Source organism: Leopardus geoffroyi, chromosome C2, assembly GCF_018350155.1.
Source record: "Leopardus geoffroyi isolate Oge1 chromosome C2, O.geoffroyi_Oge1_pat1.0, whole genome shotgun sequence".
Classification (NCBI taxonomy): Eukaryota; Metazoa; Chordata; class Mammalia; order Carnivora; family Felidae; genus Leopardus; species Leopardus geoffroyi.
In genome coordinates, this window is record NC_059333.1 from 36,980,635 (window position 1) to 37,001,507 (window position 20,873).

At 34.3% G+C, this 20,873-nt stretch overlaps 1 long non-coding RNA gene across 1 annotated transcript in view; it reads left to right on the top strand.

Moving 5' to 3' along the window:
• Window positions 1-17,413, top strand: part of LOC123610729 — a 36,588-nt gene extending 19,175 nt beyond the window's left edge. The window contains exon 2 of the long non-coding RNA XR_006718268.1: window positions 17,195-17,413. This is a non-coding gene — a long non-coding RNA (uncharacterized LOC123610729). The remainder of the gene's footprint in view (window positions 1-17,194) is intronic.
• The last annotated feature ends 3,460 nt before the right edge of the window (window positions 17,414-20,873 follow it).

The following is a 20,873-nucleotide window of genomic DNA, read 5'->3' on the forward strand; positions in this document are numbered from 1 at the left end:
ATCTCAAGCTGGCTCTGCACTATCAGCACAGAGCCCCACTTGGAGCTCGAACTCACGAACCCTGAGATCATGACCAGAGCCAAAATCAAGAGTCAGATGTTTAACCAACTGAGCCACCCATGCGCCTCTCAACAGACTCTTAACTATACAGAACAAACCGATGGCTACTAAAGGGCAGGTGCATAGGGAATGGGGGATGGGGATTTAGGAGTACACTTCTGATGAGCACCAGATGTTGTATGGAAGTGTTGAGTCACTCACTATATTGTACCCCTAGCATTAATATTACACTTTATGTTAAGTAACTAGAATTTAAATAATAACTTTGAAAAATTATAACTAGTTTAAATAAATAAATAAATAAATAAATAAATAAATAAATAAATAATAAAATTTGTAAGGCTTGTCAAAATTTAAGATCCTTAAGAAAGGCCATTTGGTAAGGTTAGGGTATAAATTACCGAGCTGGTCATTTGGAAGGCATCAGAGAAAATTTTCTATATAAGTTTTTAGCTTGCCAGCCTGAGCCAAGGAAATGAAATCCTTCCCTGCATTTTGGGCAGAATCTGTGTTTTGGGACCTACCCACAAAATATTTTTCTCCTCCTAATGTGAGTGATATCAAATCAATATAGGGATAACATCAACATTTCTGATTTTAGAAAGTGTTTCTAATTAATTGTATGGATATAACTTTGATACAAAGAATCACAACAATAAAACCTTAATTCCAATATTCTTCATAATGGGTTTCATGGGCTACTGATTCCTTGGAAGGTGTGTGTGTGTGTGTGTGTGTGTGTGTGTGTGTGTGTGTGTGTGTGTGTGAGAGAGAGAGAGAGAGAGAGAGAGAGAGAGATCTAAGTTCCAAAACTTTGTTCCAGTTTTTCAGCGTCCCAAAGTCGCTCCTCATCCTTCTCACAAAGCAGGTTTCATTTGCTACATATAGAAAAAGATCATGATTAACACATCTCTGTTTCTAAATTCTTCAGTGGCTTGTTTCATCTGGCTGGCTTTCCTCTTCCTCTCTTCCTGAATTTCTAATGAGTCTTAAAATCAAAAGTCCATCAGAGCACCAGGTTAAAAGAATATTCTTCCTATACTTTGCTCTATTTTTCTCTTTTGTTTTGGTGCTCTTGCTTTCTCAATCTTTTACATTTTCCTCCCTTCAGTTTCCCCTTTACTTTGGCCTTTTATCTCCATGTACAAACAAATAAAGTACCATTCAACTCTACTACCCTATGTCATCATCTTCTTTTTCATCCTTGAACTCTTCCAAAGAATAATTCACAGTATGCTGCTTTCACTTATCAGCCATTCATTCACAACAAGTTTCTACCTTTGTTAACATATAATAAAAACAGTTCTCTGCCTTTCCATCATTCTTCATACAAATAGCATGGCCCAAGGGGACATAGTAATAAAAATTCAAATCACAACTCTGGGATCTTAGATATGTTAGTCTTTATAATGTTTAGGTTTCATGTATATAAAATTTCTTTATTTTTATATAATTATTTGATAAAATATATGTAGAAATGTTTCTGTAAAAAGCATCACTCATGTTGCTTTACTTTAATTACTCTTTATAGCTTCTGAACTTGCTTTTGTATGTAAACATTATCTTCTAAAACTTTTCAGTTCTGTTACCTTATGGTTCTGTTTTGTTTTTGATTATCTTAATCAGGATTATTCATTGAAAACTTAGGATTCTAAAAATGTCAGGAGATAGAACAAAGTGGGGAGCCATTGAACTCTACAGGTGGCTATAAAGGGAACAGGAAAAATGCAGTTGGCCTGGAGAGGAATGGAGCAAAATTGTCAGGATCAGAATCCAGTGTTATAGGATAAACAAGTCATAAAGATAAGCATGGTAGAAAGAGTATCATGGGAATAAACTAGAGAAATGTAGTCCAAGTGTATGATAAATGTTTTGGGTAACTGCTGAACAAATCACAGTATAGTCAGGCAACATATATCTCATTGGTAATTGTGAAATGCTATTTATCCCAGTAGAAATGATAAGGAAAAACAACTACGGCTTAAGTTCAGGATGTCTTAGAACCCAAAGAACAGACAAAAAGTCAAGCCTGAAGATTTAGAACGAGCTGCTTGAGGAAATGGAGTCCAAGCTGAGATCCAAAGGCTTTTCTAATAAAGAGGAAAAACGTGAATTCCTTTTGGATGGAAAGTGAAAATACAGCCTTATAAGAATGTTGTATTGGACACACTCAAGTGTGATGACAGTGGCATTGAAGAGACAGGGTAGGTCAGTTGGTGCTGTGTCTTGATGAGCCTTATGAACCCTGTTGAGGTACTTGGACTTATTCTTAAGCAAACAGATGACAGTGAACTCTCTCTAGTTTTACATATATGCAGGTCATAGAAGATCATAGGCACACAATATATTTCTTGAAAGTCTGATTTTTGTGTGTCAAATGAGTCATCAAGGTCACCTCATAATCTGTTGTTCATACCAAGAATACATGTGTTACTCTTTGAACAGCTATAAAAATCCATGCATAATACTCCAACTAGTTCTACATTATAATGATAAAACAAGAGTTCGGAAACAAAATAAAAAGGCTTTTGTCTTCATGCTTTATAATAATGACCTAAAAAGACTAAAAAGAAAAAAAATGATTTTAGGAGTAGTTATTTCAGACTAAGAATCATTCAACCAATCTCAAAATCTGTTATGAGATGGATGCAAAATACAGCATAAACAGGCTTTCTTTTTATACCAGGATTTTAAGAATTATCATTTATCTCTATTTCCAACTCCTTTTCCCAGTCAGATCCCTGACTACAACCTTCCAAAGGTTTGGCTGGTTCCTTGAATATTTCTGTCTCTGAAATTCTATGTTGATAATTTTTGACTAATAAAATTTATCCGTTTTTTGAGATTCAAATTTATCCTTTCAAAATAATTAGCATGATTATAAACATCTGTATTCTCTGGAAGTTACCCAGAAATGCTAAGGAAAGTATATAAATTATTAGGAATTTATGTTAATATTATATTTAATATTATCTTGTATCTATTTGATTTTATTGACTGTCTTTTTCTGTCCATGTGTTGAGCCTTGCACTTAGCCATTCCTGGGCTCCAGTTATAATTATTATTGGACATAGAGTAATGCATCATGATGATAACTTCCTAACTTAAAATTTCATGGCTTATTGCACTTCCTTTTATTTTTAAGAACAACAGCATTTTGTTCATTCCAATGCTTCTATTTAGCAAGTTTCAAAAACTGAGACTTTTGCACTACAATCTTCTGAGGAACTTTGAACCCAACCTACTTCAATAATAGCCAGCTGACTGAGGTCTGTCTGGAGGACCTAATTGGTATGAGTGACGCACAGTAGAAGACAGCAGCTCAATTTGTATGCAAGCGTCAGTGTAAGAAGTATGACACTCACAGTGAGAGCAGAAAACAGCAAGCCAACAGTTCAGGACTAGTCATTCAAATGGACTCAAGGTCACTTCCTTTTGTCTATGTTTTTTACAAAGAGTTACTTAGAGATAGGAAATGGAAGAAATGAATTTTTCATGAAAGATAGTGCCCGAGGAAAAGGAAGAAAAATGTCTATTTCATTGTGCAGACCTAGAGCAAAGCAAAGGCAGGTTGGCTACAAAAAGTCCTGGACAAAGCTTGACTCTTTCTTCTACCACAGAGTTGGATGAATGGAGCTTGGCAGTGAGTAATAATGTATCAATTTCCCTTAGGTATACACCTGGATGGTAAAAGAATATAAGAAAAACATCTTTCATCCAGAGCCAGGGAATGATTCAGAATTTCCTGTATCAAGATCAAAATCTAAAACTGTCTATGTTATATAATATATGACATTTTTTTAATATTCAAGGAAATTTTCACCCATATTTCTGTGTGTTTGGAAATTTTGCAATATTTTCATTACATTTATATTATAAATCAAATTTGAGTTCATAATTATAAGGGATATTTTAAAGAAGTATATCAGTAAATATCTTCTTCCTTATTGCTAGTAGTTCTCTAAGCAATCTCTATAGGTCCCACTGTGACTCCTACGATCTTATGTAAGTAATAATAAAAGAGAAATGGATTTTAAAAAAGAAACAAAGAAGGAAAGAGAGACAACAGTGAGAAAAGTAAAAAAAAATTGAATGAAAAAAAGGATGGAAGGAAAGAAGGGAGGGAGGAAAGAGCAAAAGACTGACTTTACAATATAAGACATATGATTATATAGTAGTAACAAATTAGACAATAAGTATGTAAGTGTTATAATTAGTAAATAGTATCTTAAGCCACCCAAGAGTTATATGCATTTAAGATGTTAGAATAAGGGGCGCCTGGGTGGCGCAGTCGGTTAAGCGTCCGACTTCAGCCAGGTCACAATCTCGCGGTCCGTGAGTTCGAGCCCCGCGTCGGGCTCTGGGCTGATGGCTCAGAGCCTGGAGCCTGTTTCCGATTCTGTGTCTCCCTCTCTCTCTGCCCCTCCCCCGTTCATGCTCTGTCTCTCTCTGTCCCAAAAATAAATAAACGCTGAAGAAAAAATTTAAAAAAAAAATAAATAAATAAAAAGATGTTAGAATAACCATCTGAGCTGAATAGATATATTTCTAGGTGTTAAGTGAACATAAATTTATTCCAATGAATATTTTTGATTGTTTAATATATATCAGCCCTACTCATATCTACCCATTTACCACTGGTTTTTCTTCTTGAACCCTAATACAAATGAACCCTACTTGCGTCAGAGTTGCTTGATTTTCTCTGATACTAAACTTTCTCATTTTTTTTTTCTTTTTTCTTTCTCCTCTTTCCTGCTTCCTTCTTACTTTTGTTCTTTTGTTCCACTTTCTTTTTCTTTTCTTTTCTCTTATTTTCTTTTCTTTTACCTGCTTCCCTTCCTGCCTTTCTTATTCTATTTTCTTTCCTTTAATTACCTGCAATACACACCACATGAGATTTCACATTTTCCAGTTGGAGGTTTCGTTAGGCTGATTATTAAAAGTTTGGTCGCTATCACCTATATTAACAAAGTAACAAGAGGCAAAATGACTAAAATTGTCTAAATAATGGCAGGTAATTAAAAGGATAAATGAAATTAACTGAACAACAGTTTGAAATAAAGAGTAGGAAAATTAAACAACACCTGTTTCTTACGAATTGCTATTGGTTTTAGTGCCTAAAAAGGAGATCTAGTAAATTCTGTTACCTTAGGGAACACACTGGCAGTGAGGATGGGGCAGAACTCTTTCACTGAATATAAATTTTATTTGAAGAAATTACGGTAAGGATCTGAGGATGAGTTCTGCTTTAGGTAAATTTGACACAAAATTTTAGTATGAAAACCAACAAATACCCTGAGACAGAAGTAGTAGAAAATGTTATGATTTGACAAAAAAAAAAAAAAAAAAAAAAAATCAAAAAACCCCCACCAAAGACTAATTTATCCTAATTAAAACAAGAACATATTACAGCACAGTGACTTTCAGTCACAGTCAACCTTGTACCCACCAGGAATGCGAGGATTTAGAACTCTGCATCTACTATACACCAGAGCTACAAATCCCCAAGAAAGTTTTCTATAAATGTATTTAATTTGTTTAATTGACATCTGAAGGAAATTACTTCAGTATTAAAACATAATTCACTTTAAGTAGATAGAGGTGTTAAAATTTCCTGAATTTATGATATTGAAAGTAAGAAGCTAATTCTGGCCACCATCTCCACATTTTAAAAAATCATTACAGGGGGCACCTGGGTGGCTCAGTCAGTGAAGCAACCAACTTTGGCTTATGTCCTGATCTCACTGTTTGTGAGTTTGAGCCCTGCGTGGGGCTCTGTGCTGACAGCTTGGAGCCTGGAACCTGGAGCCTGTTTCAGAGTCTGTGTCCCCCTCTCCCCACCCCCCCACTTGTGCTCTTTCTCTCTCAAAAAATAAACATAAATTTTTTGAAAAAATAAAAAAAATAATTAAAAAAAATGATTATTTAACTCCACTTTCCATCTTGTATCATGTATGTGTCTCACACATTCTAGCTTCTAGATGATGGATCTATAGGAAGCACTTTTACGAAAAATAAAATTGCATGTAGCATGCCTATGAAATTATAATTTTTCTACATAGAAGAAATCTAAATATGGTGCATATGGCACTCCTGTCCTCTCCTGGAGCATGTGACATAGGTCAAATAAAAGATTTGTTGATTTTTCTTTAATTTTAATCTATCACTATGCAATTCTTTAACAACAAAATTCTTGATAGTTATCAAGTACATATTAGGACTTATCTGAAGAAGAGTGTCCATTAAATGTTTATATAGGTTGAACTTGGTAATTCCTATAATTCTTGAAAAAAATATTAAATAATTTACTTTACACTTTGTATTTTCATTGAACTAAAATTTTATGATCTTTACATTTTAAAGAAATTACTGCATTAGCAAGTTTATTGGTTAAAGACAGCTCTCTCCCCTCCATAAGTCCATTACTGTAAGGGCAGAAGGATCCTGTTTCATATTTCTATTTCAGATCCAGTGAGAGCATCTGGCACATAGTAGGGGCATCCATTTATAGACTACAGATTACTATGGTACTATACCTGTTCATTTGTTTTCCTTTGTACCTTCCATATTGAATAAGAACACAACTGTTGAGAGCATTTGATTGTGTGAGTTCATGGAATGAAACCTCACATCCTCTTGTGTGTCTGTGTTGCTGGGAGACCTAGGTTACTGCCTACAATATGTTTTTGTACTGAATAAAGCTGCGGAAACCCAATCCAACAGTTTTTGGCAAGGAAGCTCCTTTTCATCATGAACCACCCTCCCTTGGGACTTGGACAGTCTTCTCTCCTTGGAAGGCTTAGGAATTTTAACTTTTTACACCTACTATGTCCCTTGAGATATAGTATTTCCCCAGATTTCAAGAGAAAAGTTGGATTGACATTTTCTCACATTATTTTTTCACACTTCTTCCAATTTTCAAGAAAATAAGAACCACTTGATAGCTAGGCCAAGTGCTATTGCTGCTTCTGTTATTAACTCTTTACTATAATACCACGACTTAATCTACCTAAGCTAAATTGTCATATTCTTAGCCTTCTATTAAAATATTTCTTTTGAATTCACCTGAGTTTCTTTGACAACAATTCTGAATACATGGCTTAATGATTCCAGGTACATCAGCATGAACATTAACTTTTGGATCTTTATCCTTTACCTTACATAATTTTATAGTTTTACCATGAAAGTAAATAATAATTTTCTCACTATTATCAGTAATGGTATTTTGATTAAGAAATTATTTTGCACATGTGCTGCTGAAATACTGCAACCCTAACTTATTTTGAACTGTCTTTTCTATTTTTCATGCTACAGAGACAGGGGGAGAGTACAGTTACCATTATGTAGCATTTCCCTAGTTAATATTTAAAACATTGTGGGGAGCCTTTTCAAAATCACAGCATTATATAAGTTTCTTTGCTAAAGTTCTTATCTTCCACAAACTTACACCAGTAATTGGCAAACATTTTCTGCGAAAGGCCAGATAGTAAATATTTTAGTTTTTCAGGCCATATGATTTCTATCACAACCACAACTCTACTTTTGGAATAAAAACAACAACAACTACAACAACAACAACAAACAGCCACCGAAAAGAAACAAATCAGCAGGGCTGTTTATGTGGTTTTATTTCTGGATACTTGATATTAATTTGGTAGGGCCGCCATAATAAAATGCCACATACTGAGTGGCTTGAGTACCAGAAATTTATTTTCTCACAGTTCTGAAGGCTACAAGTCCAAAATCAAAGTGTAGACAGTGTTAAGTAACGAAAATTAAACTGAATAAATTCTAAAGCTCTAATTGGCTTTATTAAATGATTTATGAATCAGGCAGCATCCCATCTAGTAAGTAGAGGCAAGATCTGAGGAGTTGTACAGAATGTCAGGTTTTTGTTTTTTTTTTTAACGTTTATTTATTTTTAAGACAGAGAGAGACAGAGCATGAACAGGGGAGGGGCCTAGAGAGAGGGAGACACAGAATTGGAAGCAGGCTCCAGGCTCTGAGCTGTCAGCCCAAAGCCCGAAGTGGGGTTCTAACTCACGGACCGCGAGATCATGACCTGAGCTGAAGTCAGGGGCATTTAACCGACTGAGCCACCTAGGCACCCCAGAATGTCAGGTTTTTATAGAAGGAAGGTGGCAAAAAAATTACTAGTGAAAGAAAAGGATTATTCTAGGCAAAGCTTGAGGGGGAAAAGCAAGTGGTTTATGCAGATTCTGTCATCATTCTTTGGGGATGGAGAGGACCCATGTGGCAAACTCATTGGCATCTACCAGAAAATTCCTAACACCCATTAAGAATGTATTTCTGGGGCACATGGGTGGCTCAGTAGGTTAAGGGTCCAACTTTGGCTCTGGTCATGATCTCATGGTTTATGAGTTCGAGCCCTGCGCCAGGCTCAGTGCTGATAGCACAGAGCCTGGTGCCTCCTTCAAATTCTGTGTCTCCCTCTCTTTCTGCCCCTCCCCCTGAATGCTGTCTCTGTCTCTCATAAATAAATAAACCTAAAAAAAAATTTAAAAAAGAATGGATTTCTGAAGAAGTTTGAGATTGCAGTTAGATTAGCAATTAAGCCCCTGTTTGGGGATGCCTTTTAAGCCTATGGTTTTCTTTTTAACAACAAGTTTAGTTTCTTCTGAGATCTCTCTTTTTGGCATGCAGATAACACCTTCTGATGCCCTCACATGGTCTTTCCTCTCTGCACTCACATTCTTCATGTCTCTTTGAGTATCCAAATTTCCTTTTATTATAAAGACACAAGCCATATTGGAGTAAGACCTACACTAATGGCCTCATTTTAATTTAATTGCCTCTTTAAAGGCTGTATCCAAATATAGTCAACATTCTGAGGTATTGGGTATTTAAATTTCAACTTGTGAATTTGGGGGGCAAATATAATTTTTCTACAACTCAGCTCATAACAACACTGAAACTTGAATTTCATATCATTTCCAAGTAACCTAAAAGATTATTATTAAAAAAAAATATTTTCCAAACATTTAAACTGTAAAAACCTTTGTTAGCTCTCAGGTCAGGCCCTACAAAAACAGGCAGCAGGACAAATTTCACCCATAGGCCTTGCCAAATTCTGCCCTAGAAAATTATTCCTTCCCTTAAACATTTCACTTGCATCTGAACACAGTAAGTCAAATTATATACATTATATAGTACATTGGTGCTTTCCTGTTAAGAAGACACTGTTTTCATTATAATTCAATTTTATATATAAACAACAAAAATAACCCAATATGTGCGATTAGTATCAGGTTCTCCAATTTTATCAGACTACTCTTGCAGGGTATAATTTAGTTTATGTTCATATTTTAACTCTTTTTACAAAGATATGCATGTAGTGCTCTCTTTGGTGGCAGCACATATATAGATATACATGTAATAATAATGCCTTACATTTGCATATTAAAATTTACTATTTAGTTTGATTTTCATATTTTTGCTTTTCAGTGTAGTGATAGTGCCTTGCTTAATTATCTTGTCAGTGTTAAATAACCAAGCATAATTTCTGCTCCATTGTTGATGAGCATTGCATATAAATAAATGAAAAAAGGCAGACATCATTCTCAGATTATGTATAGATAAACTAAGACTCAGAGACTTTAAATGATTATCACACGATGAGTATGTTCAAAGCTGTAATAGGACAAGAGATTTCTAGTATTTTAGATTACTTAATGGGATAAAGACATACCAATCAATGCACTTTATTTTATATTTACTAATATAGTCATCTAATATTCCAGAATTAAAAGATGCATCATTCATGAATATTTACTATAATTTTTTCTAAATAGAATGATAAACTATTCAGGACATTGAGCATAAGATTAATATATATGATTTCTTTTTTTTAATATATGAAATTTATTGCCAAATTGGTTTCCATTTATATTTTTAAACCATATTTTGTTACAAGAATCCAAAAATAATTAAGGCATCATCTCTCAGTTTTCTAAATAGGGGAAATAGTCATGAAAACATGTGGTTATCATATTATAAGAAATGTGCAAATATAGATCTATAAAAATTTAAATTGTACATCAAAAATATATACACTCTGGGTCATATCTGGAGAAAACTGACAAAGGTGGGGTGCCTGAGTGGCTCAGTCTATTAAGCATTGAACTCTTAATTTCTGCTCAGGTCACGATCTCAGTCATGAGATTGAGCCCTGAGTTGTGCTCCACACTGGGCGTAGAGCCTGCTTAAGATTCTCTCTTTCCCTCTTCCTCTGCCCCTCCCTTGCTCATGCTCTCTCTTGAGTCTTTCTCTGAAGAAAAAAAAAAAAAAGCTGAAAAAGGAAGTAACATTTGAGAAGAACCTTGAAATAAAGAGTGTTCCAGTTCATCATGACAGTCTGTGCATACACATTCAGGTCTCTTTTCACCTCATTTCACATTTAAATTTCATGAGAAATATAAAAAAATTTAAAAAATGTGATTGTAGCAGTTCTGAGAATTCAGGAGGCATCTCATGATCATACCAAGAAACTAAATAATTTCTGACAGATTTTATGAAAATGACTAAGAACCCACAACTCCATGCCAGGGAAAATCTCTAAAATGTATGTCACATTGGAATTGCAATGAAATCAACAATAGCAGAGTCTAGAGAATGAAATGGATCACTATAGTCACCAGGGAAACTGAATAAAAATTCAGGTAAGGCATAATTGAGATAAATGAGATAAAGGAAGTTAAAAAAATGGTTTTCATATGTTGAAGCCCTAGTTTTCCAAAGACTATAATTTTATTTGTTTCTTCAAAGCTTTCCTTAATTGTTACATAAACTAATCCATGATGAGAAGATATCACTAAAACCTTTTGTTTAAATTCATCAGTCTATTATTCATAATTACTTCTTCTTTTTCTATTAATTGATGTTATTAAGTGTGTGAAAGTTTGACTTTTGTACTGTTACTTCCTTTTGACAAGAGTGGTAAGTCAATTCAATGAAAAAAGAACAATCTTTTCAAAAAATGGTGTATGGACAACTGAATGCACATATGCAAAACAATACAGTTAGACTCCTATCTTGCATCATACACAAATATTAATTCCAAATTTATCCTAGTTCTAATATTAAGAGCTGAGTCTATAATAGTCTTAGAAAAAGAAATAGGAGTAAATCTTTGTTACCTTGGGTTAGGGAATGTTTCCTTATAAATCATATAAAAAGCACAAATAACTACAAGAAAAACAGATAATTGAACTTCACTAAAATTTAAAAATCAAGGACACCATCAAGAAAGTAAAAAGATGATGCACTGAATGAGAAAAAAGAATGTTGCAAATAACATATCAGATGAGGAACTTGTGTCTATAATATACAAAGATTTCTCATAACTCAATAATATAAAGAACCTAATTTAAAAGGATACAAAGGGTTTGAGTAAACATTTATAGGGTAGTATACTTTTTAATAGTTTATTAATATATAATTTATATAAAATTCACCCATTAAAAGTGCACAAATTAATATTTTAAATTATATTTACAGATATGTGCAGCCATCACCATAGCCAATTTCAGAATATTTTTATTATCTCAAAATGAAACCTAATACTCTTGGCTTTTAACCCCTTGTATCCCTCTACCTCCTCAAGGTATTTATTCTTCAGAAACAAAAATCATAAATAAATCTTAAGCTGATCTCAGTGATTTTATCATATTATTTATTATAATATTGGCTTTATTCAAGTACATAAAATAACAAAAACAAATGCATATATGTAATGAGGAATCAATATTTACAAATATAATCAAGAGTAAAATTAAAGATATTATAAAAAATTACTTTTTACTATTGAATGCCAATACAAAAATAAACTCACAATTATCTTAAACAAAAGGTATTTCCTGGTATTGTTAACAGGATGAACACAACTCATTCCTAGTTTTTCCAAATATCATTTACATAATAACCAACCGGCGGCTCCTTGGAAAAATCATTGATTCCAGGTCTGGAGTATAAAGTATTCATGAACAACATTTTACATTAAAAAACAAGGAAGTACATGACAACTTATGATAAGAGTCATGTCAAATGGACAAAAAATCCAATTTTAAGGTGCTCCAATGGCCACAACTGGAATAATTTAAACATCACAAAAAATAATGCCTGAAATTTACTGTTTAAAATTAAATAATCATCCTGTAAATGATAATGATACTGAAAAAAAAAGAAAAAAAACTCATTTAATATCCATGGAGGAAAATATTTCATAACTACTTACTAAAAAGCTACTTATAATGAATCTATCAAGCATTTATCATTTCATATTTTTGAATAATAATTAATTTTTTATTGTTACTAACAATTTTTGAAAAAATTTTCCACCAGTGGTGGTAATCATTATGCCAATTTCTTCCTCGAAAAAATTGATAATTAAAATTATAACTACTTACACTTCCTTTTTAAAGGAAGACTAGCAGTTCAAATAAAACTGCAAAGGAATGGCAGATAAATTTAGAAGCAATGATAAACAGAACATCATGTTTTCAACCTATGAGAAAGTAAATGATTCACATAATGATCACTAAAAAATCCTGAAAACATCAGTGAAAAGTTATCAGGGAACAGAATATTTGCAAAGACTCAAAGTATCCCCCAACATGGCACTTGCTGATTCTAAAAGGAATGGCATTCTTTTATATTTTTGAGACCTGGTAGTTATATTCTTTAAAATACGGTGTTCATTGTTAAAAATGAGATAGCCTGGTATCAAGTGACCTCTGATGTGATTCCACACAAAGTGCTTAGCATCATCTATGAAATGCTCTTATCACAAATATTTACCCTGTATCCATACCATCCTCTAGGTTACACTAATCTGGCTTCTAGTCTACATTAAATATAGGAAATGGAGAAAGATATTACATAATACTGTGAGAAAACAATCATACACATAGAGAATATGGACCATTCTACAATCAATTAAACAGCTTTGTCTATTTACTTCAATGTTATTTTTTAGAAAAGTGAGGTTAACCAAATGTAAAAACCAAGTGCAATAAGTGAACCTATTTGAAAATATGTGTATAACTGATATTTCTATCATAATGGTACATTTAGGGACACTTAAGTATGAACTAGAAATTAAACAATTCTAAGAAATAATTTTTGAGTAGTTTTAGATTGGAGGATATTTTTAAAAAAAAGAATGCATACTTAGTGGTAAAGTATTATGATTTTTCAGTTTTTAAACCAATTCCAAATAAATAGCAATACTTACATATGTGATTCCTATACCATTTATCTTTGTATATCTATATATTTATGTTTAGAACTATACATGCAAATAATGCAGACATGACAAATTTTAATAATTATTAAATAAATTACATCATTACGTTATTCTTTCCATGAATCTTTAAGTTTGAAATTTTGCATAATAAATAGCTGTGAGAATATAGTGACAATTTAGTAAGTCATAATGACAGCTTCATGGTTTTCAAGGTAGAAATGAAAGAACATATCATTTAGTTATGCTGCAATAAACCTATCATTAATAATAAAACCATACTTGAAATATTTTTATTGATTAAAATATGACTTTCATAGAACAGATGATCAAAGCAGAAGTTGAAAGTTTGATAAAGTTTCCTAAAGTATGGGTATTCAGTAGAAATATATCCTGCTCCAAGGGTCAACAGAAGCAGTAAAGAAAAGGTGTGTCTACACAGGGAACTAGAAAGTAAGATTAATTTACATTGTATTGCCTGACCAGATGGTACTAAATAGCTTGTGCAAGATTTCTGCTACTTGCCTTTTCTTTTTACTTTTTTTTCCCACCCTTTTATATTATAGACCTCATTAGCCTCTGAAAAATATAATATGTAATTATTAAATCATATTTTCTTCCTTTAAAGAGTGAATGGACTAACTTCTATTAAAAAGGAGACAGACTGAATTAAGAACTTTATGGGGCGCCTGGGTGGCTCAGCCGGTGAAGCGTCCGACTTCGGCTCAGGTCATGATCTCACGGTCTGTGGGTTCGAACCCTGTGTCACACTCTGTGCTGACAGCTCAGAGCCTGGAGCCTGTTTCAGATTATATGTCTCCCTCTTCCTCTGACTCTCCCCTGCTCATGCTCTCTCTCTCTCTGTCTCAAAAATAAATAAATGTTAAAAAAAATGAATTAAGAACTTTACTTAGGCTTCTTATTAGAAATAATATTTTTAAACAATGTCATGGAAAAAAGTTTGGAAATTGTTATGGACTCCCATGGGAGTCTCTGTGGGACAGCTCACCACAACATGAAAGTTTGTGTCATTAGAATGAACAGCAAAAACAGCCAGAAGAAGAGAGGGGGAAACTAGACAGAAGACATAGTCTTTTTATAATCTCACTTGTATAATCACACTGTAGGGGAGGTGATTATACCAGAACATGAGTACCAGGTGTCGAAGATCATAGGGAGCCATTTTCAGGAGACTGCCTACCACAGGTGACAAATTCAAAGACCCAATTTCAGAAATTTGTTATTTCCTAACAAACATAAGCTATCCAAACATACACAAAGAGGTATCGGAACCTTAAATAGACCAATTAATATAGAAAACTTTTCAAATATGAATAAATTAATGTTATTGGATCAGTATTTGATGCTTTGAGCTTAAAAGAGATCCATATATTAATTATTTAAGCTACCCAGGTTTTTAAAATAAATTTAAATAAGACTAAACTTTCCTAATCATACCTAATAAAGACAGAGTGGCTGATGACATAATTTGATATTGTCCCTACTATTCTCAATGATTATTTTACTTAGACATATGTTTTACTGTTTTATTTCTTTTCATCGCAGTGTAAAGTAATATTCATGCTTTTAGAACCTTTACTGTATGTTCACTACTATATTCCCAGTGACTGGAATAGTGCCTGGAATATAAAGTGTTTTTAGTAATTGACTATATTATTAATTAAAAAATCAAATAAGGTATTATGATTTTATTTCTCTTAAAATCACATATGTGTCAGAAATAGGCATATTAATCAATTATCTATAGTTTGCAATAGACATCTATGGGAGGAGAAGGAAGATAGTGTACATTAAAAGGGGAGTAATAAGCATCTCTGTATTAGTAAATCGTTGGACTTTTTATGTCTCTATTGCTCTGGACATTTCATAAATAATAAAATAAATAAACATAAAAGGGTAAAAGATAAATATCTCACTAGAGGTTATTGGAAATTTAATGGATAAGGAGTATTAAGAGAGAATTTTCTGTGGCAAGGAATATGAAACAGCACAATTATTATTATTATTGCTAATATTATTATTATCACAGCTAAATGCTTCTTTTCAGAAAGAAGATGAGAATAAAATAAATATTTTTAGTCCTCTGATGGGGAATTTTTATTTCAGTGATCAAGTACATTATGATGTAATATTTCAAGTAAAGGGTTTTACCCTTTATGGGAATGGATTAAGAATTTCAGATACTTATGTATATTGAAACTAAAGGTAATTGAATACATTGCACAGAACTGAAGAGAAATATAATTAAAATGTTTAACGTACTTTAGTGTTCCAAAATTGCTGTAAAGCATTTTTTAACATGGAAAAAGAGATTTGCATTTTGTTCAGCCTTCCTTTTGGATTCCCTTAGTCACTTATATTCTATCAAACAAAACCATTGTGGTAGGTAGAATTTGCAGATAACTCATAAGATTTATACTCCATTGTATACACAACATATATATTACTCCCTCCATTTTAATGTGGCAGAATTGAAGGGATTTTACAGATAAAATTAAGATTCCCAATCAAAAAGGAGTTCATCAAAGAGGAGATTATCCTGAGTAGGCTTTATCCAATCAGGTGAGCCCTTAAAAGGAACTGGACATTTACTGAGGGAAGATATTTAAAGTGTGAGAGGGCCTAAGGAGGGGACCATGTGCTAAGGACCTGAGTATGATCTCTAAAAACATAGAAAGGTCTCCTACTAACAACTACTAAGTAAATGGGAATGTTGGTTATATAGCTGCAAAGAAATAAATTCTGCCAACAACCCAAGGGAGCTTTAAGACTGACTTTTCTCTAATCAAACTTTAGTCAAGGACACACCCAGCTTTGTCAAGTCTTGAACAGAAGACACAGCTAAAATGTTCTGGATTCCCGACCCATGGCAAGTATGAGATTATAAATCCCATATATCCTGAGGTTCTGTATTGATTTCAGATCATGGATATGTTTGGGCTAAACCAGTTTTTGATAATTTCATGTTGGTCATAATAAGATTCCAGGAGTTACACTAGTAAACAGAATAGTTCCTAAATCATCCTACTCAGAAATTTCACTGTTTCTTCCAAGTGTAATTGCAGAAAATAATATTTCACAGATGACTAAGAATTCATTGATTTAATAAGTAGAAAAATTATTTGGTTGATATTTACTGTGACAAATTTGATTAAATATGTTTTACACTTTAGTGTTTTTTTGCAATTTTGAGAAAAAACATTAATTGATGCATGATAACAGCAAGTGAAATGGAAGATATATTTTGAGTCTGTTGGAGGAGGTCATCAAGAAGCTGTGACTGTCAGTTGGACCCTGACAATTGGAGACTTCCACCTCCTCCCCTGTCCTTGGAATGTGTGTGAAGCTTGCCTTTCCCACTCACAAACACTGTTCCCAGGCTGTCTGGACTGGGTATGTGACTAAATCATTTCAAGGTCTCTTTATAAACTTCAAGGATTCTAGAAGACAGGTATAGAAATCTATTTTCATTGTGGCTACCCAAGATAAGCCTTAGAAGTAAGTTCCCATGCTTATTAAACTTGCCACCTACCAATCTGGAAGTGGCCTGCCTCTTTTTTCAGTCTCTCCTTGTCCTTCAAGTACAGGGCTGGTTTCAGGGTTCACCCAGAAATCCCCCAAGAAGGTTGTGATCTAACATAGAGTCAAACAAAAATTATGATACAGAATATCAAGGAGCAGATATATCCCAAGGGAATAATTGAAATAATTATAATGAAATCTGTATACTTCATTTGTTTAAACTGTTTTTGACATCTTAATAGATAATTTTAGCTTTTTATAATAAATATATAAGAACTGAAGTTATCAGAAAACATTATCCTCATTAAGAATATGTTATTTTATTCCTAGCTATTCTTACCTGCTTGTTCTAATGATGCAAGCTTTCATGTTGTGAGCTGCCCCATAAGGAGTCCCATGTGGTAAGGAACTGAGGAAGACCACAGATTGACAACTAGCAAGCAATTTTAAAAGAATTTCTATGAAATGATTATGCCCCATTTGTTATCACCTCTTTAATAACTCGACACATAAGTTTGTAGTTACATAAAATAAAAATATAAAATGCAATTCCTGATAGCTGAGTTGAATATGTTAATCTGACACAATGTTATACATTTTCTATGAGTAACAGTACTGATTATAAACAAAACAAATATAAAATGGTATATCAGAACTTTAGAAAGAAGAATATAATGTTCTAAAACCAAGAGCTGCCAAAGTTTAGAAGTAAGTCACATATAGTAATTTTACCTACTCAACAAATGTCTTCGGTAATTTTATTGTCATGAAGTCATAAAATTTTATCTAATGTACCCAGTTTTATGTCTTATGCCTTTAAGTACCGGTAAATATGACATGATACTAGAATGACTCATACCTGCATAACTTAACTAAATCTTCAAGATGGCTAACAAACTGTCAGTGAAAGCAGTGTAGCAACCCAAATGAGAACATATAAAGAGGTATAGGTATGCCTAATCTTTACTAGGGATACCACTTTACTTGGGAAGAACTAGTCTCTTTAATCCTGAGATGAATTAAAAATGACACTGTATTAGTGACTTATAAATATTGCTCCTCACAATACCAGCAGTCTGGAAATACATTGGGTCTGGATAATAATAAGTCAGTCTTCCACGGCTCTGCTCCTACCACTGATTTAGGTATTAATGATATTGTCCAAGCCTCTAAGCTCTTACTTAGTAAAGATGAAGACATTCTGAAGAGTCGTTAAAAACTTTGATCTTCCCAGTTCCCATAGTTTTCTTTCTTTTCCCTGTGTATGGTATTGCGTAAAATTCCTCTAAATTATCTGTGTGTATAGGGACTTTGCTGTCTTACAGGGATCCTGTGAAGTACAATTCTACCTGATCCTCCCTCTACATCACACCTGAAGTATAATGCTCATTTCCTGCTATTGTAGACCCCTGTCAGTCCTGCAGTAAGCCAATAACTGACTCATCAGTGTTCTTAATCAACACCAATGGAATCTGTAGGAATATGGGAGGTCCTATAAAAATATGGGAGAGGATAGGGGCACTTGGGTGGCTCAGCTGGTTAAGCATCTGACTCTTGAGAGGGAGCCAAGATGGCGGAACATCATGGAAGTTTTTTGTGTGTCTCGCATCCATGAAATACAGCCAGACCAAAACTAAACCATCCTGCACACCTAGAAAACTGACCTGAGGATTAACACAACAATCTGCACAACCTGAACCACAGAATTCAGCAGGTACCTGGTGTGGAGAGGTGAACTTCAGGAGAGAGAAACTGCAGAGGGCAGGGAGGTGCTTTTGTGTGTGGAGAGAGGATGGAGACAGTGGGGAGAATATGGGAAAAGCACCCTCACCAAAAGCAGCTGGAGGGAAAGTGGAAAAGTGGAAACAGCCACAGGGACTGAACTAAAAAGGGAGAAAGGAGAAAAGAGAAACAAGAGGGTTTAAATTCCATTAAGACTGTAAACAGGGAGCACAGAGAGACTGCAACTCTGCAGCTGGATACCTGATGGTGCTCTGGTGGGAAGGACGAATCCCCAGGAGCACAATGGGGTCCGGGAGGTTCTTGGACAACATGGGGAGAAGCAGTCCCACTGCTGGAAGGACATTTGGTAGATGCTGTGAGGCAACATGGACACAGCAGACCCCAGAGAACGGCTGCATTCGCTGGTGCTGGAACAAGGTCCTTAAGGGTGAAACCTGGTGCCAGATGTGTGTTGTGATTTTCCATAATCCCTGAAAAGCTGCTGCTACACTATCTCACGAACTTTTTCTGGGGCCGGCTGGCACCTGGCCACAACCTCTGGGCTTTGGCAGCAGCAGGGTCCCGCAAACGTTCCTGGGTGCTGGCATTTGGCCATTGCTCCATGAGATACTCCACAGAGGGGCAGAATGGGTCAAAGCCACAGTCCCTCAGAAGTAAGAGGCTGGGGAAAACAGACGCATCTGAGACAAAACTCAAGAGAGAGGTACTACCTGGGGTTGGTCACGGACAGTGAATAAACGGGGAGTGGATGAAAGCTAAAGACAAAGGACGAGTGCGTGATTGCTGATTGGAGAGAACAGAGTTCCAATACTAGAGACTGGGTAACTGGGTGGCGCCATTTTCACCACTCCCGCGCATGCGCATATGCACCATAACACTCCGTGTCAGAAGACTAGCAGGGCCATCTAGTGGATAAAGGAGCCATTAGGCTAAGCCCCGCCCAACTGGGCCAACATCGATCTTCAAGAACACAAGTCTCTCCGCCTGCTTAGTTTATGGACTATAAAGCACTTCATAGTCTGACTTCTAGGGGAAAACGAAGTAATTTCAGTCCTATTTCAATCTGTTAGCAGGTCCATCTATTCAATTTTCTTTCTTTATTTTTCTTTTTCTCTTTTTCACTTTTCTTTTTCTTGAAAAAGAAAAAAAATTATTTTCAATTTTTATTAAAAATATTTTTCTTTATTTTTTTTTTACTATATATTTTACTTTTGTGTCAATTTTTTCAAATTCTATTTTCCTTCCATCATTTTATTTTAGTCTACTTCAGTTTATTCATTTTTTTCAAATTTTCAAAAGATTTATTTTTTTTTCTTCTTTCCCCTTTTTTCTCTAATATATCAAGCCACTTTCAACACCCAGACAAAGTCACACCTAGGATCTAGCATCATTCGTTTTTTTGTGTGTATATTTTTAATTTTTTAATTTTAATATTTTTACATTTTAATTTTTTTACTTTAATTTTTTCTACCTCATTAATTCATTTTCACCCTTCAAAATGACAAACAAAGGAGTTCATCCCAAAAGAAAGAGCAGGAAGAAATGACACCCAGGGACTTAACCAACACAGATACAAGCAAGATGTCTGAAACAGAATTTAAAATCACGAAAATAAGAATGCTAGCTGGAGTCAAAAATAGATTGGAATCCCTTTCTGCGGACATAAAAGAAGTAAAAATTAGGATGAAATAAAAAATGCTATAACTCAACTGCAATCTCTAATGGATGCCGTGGGGGCAAGGATGGATGAGGAAGAACAGAGAATTAGTGATATAGGGGACAAAATTATGGAGAATAACAAACCAGAAAAACAGAGGGAGATTAAGGCAAAAGAGCACAATTTACGAATTAGTGAAATCAGTGACTCTTTAAAAAGGAACAACTCAGAATCATAGGGGTCCCAGAAGAGGAAGAGAGACAGATAGGGCTAGAAGGGTTATGTGAGCAAATCACAGTGGAAAACTTTTCTAACTTGGGGAAAGACACAGACATCAAAATCCAGGAAGCACAGAGGACCCCAATTAGACTCAACAAAAACCAACCATCAACAAGGCATATCATAGCCAAATTCACAAAATACTCAGGCAGGGAGAGAATCCTGAGAGAACCAAGGGAAACAAAAGTCCTTAACCTACAAGGGAAGACAGATCAGGTGTGCAGTAGACCTATCCACAGATACTTGGCAGACCAGAAAAGAGTGGCAGGATATATTCAGTGTGCTGAATCAGAAAAATATGCAGCCAAGAATTCTTTATCCAGCAAGGCT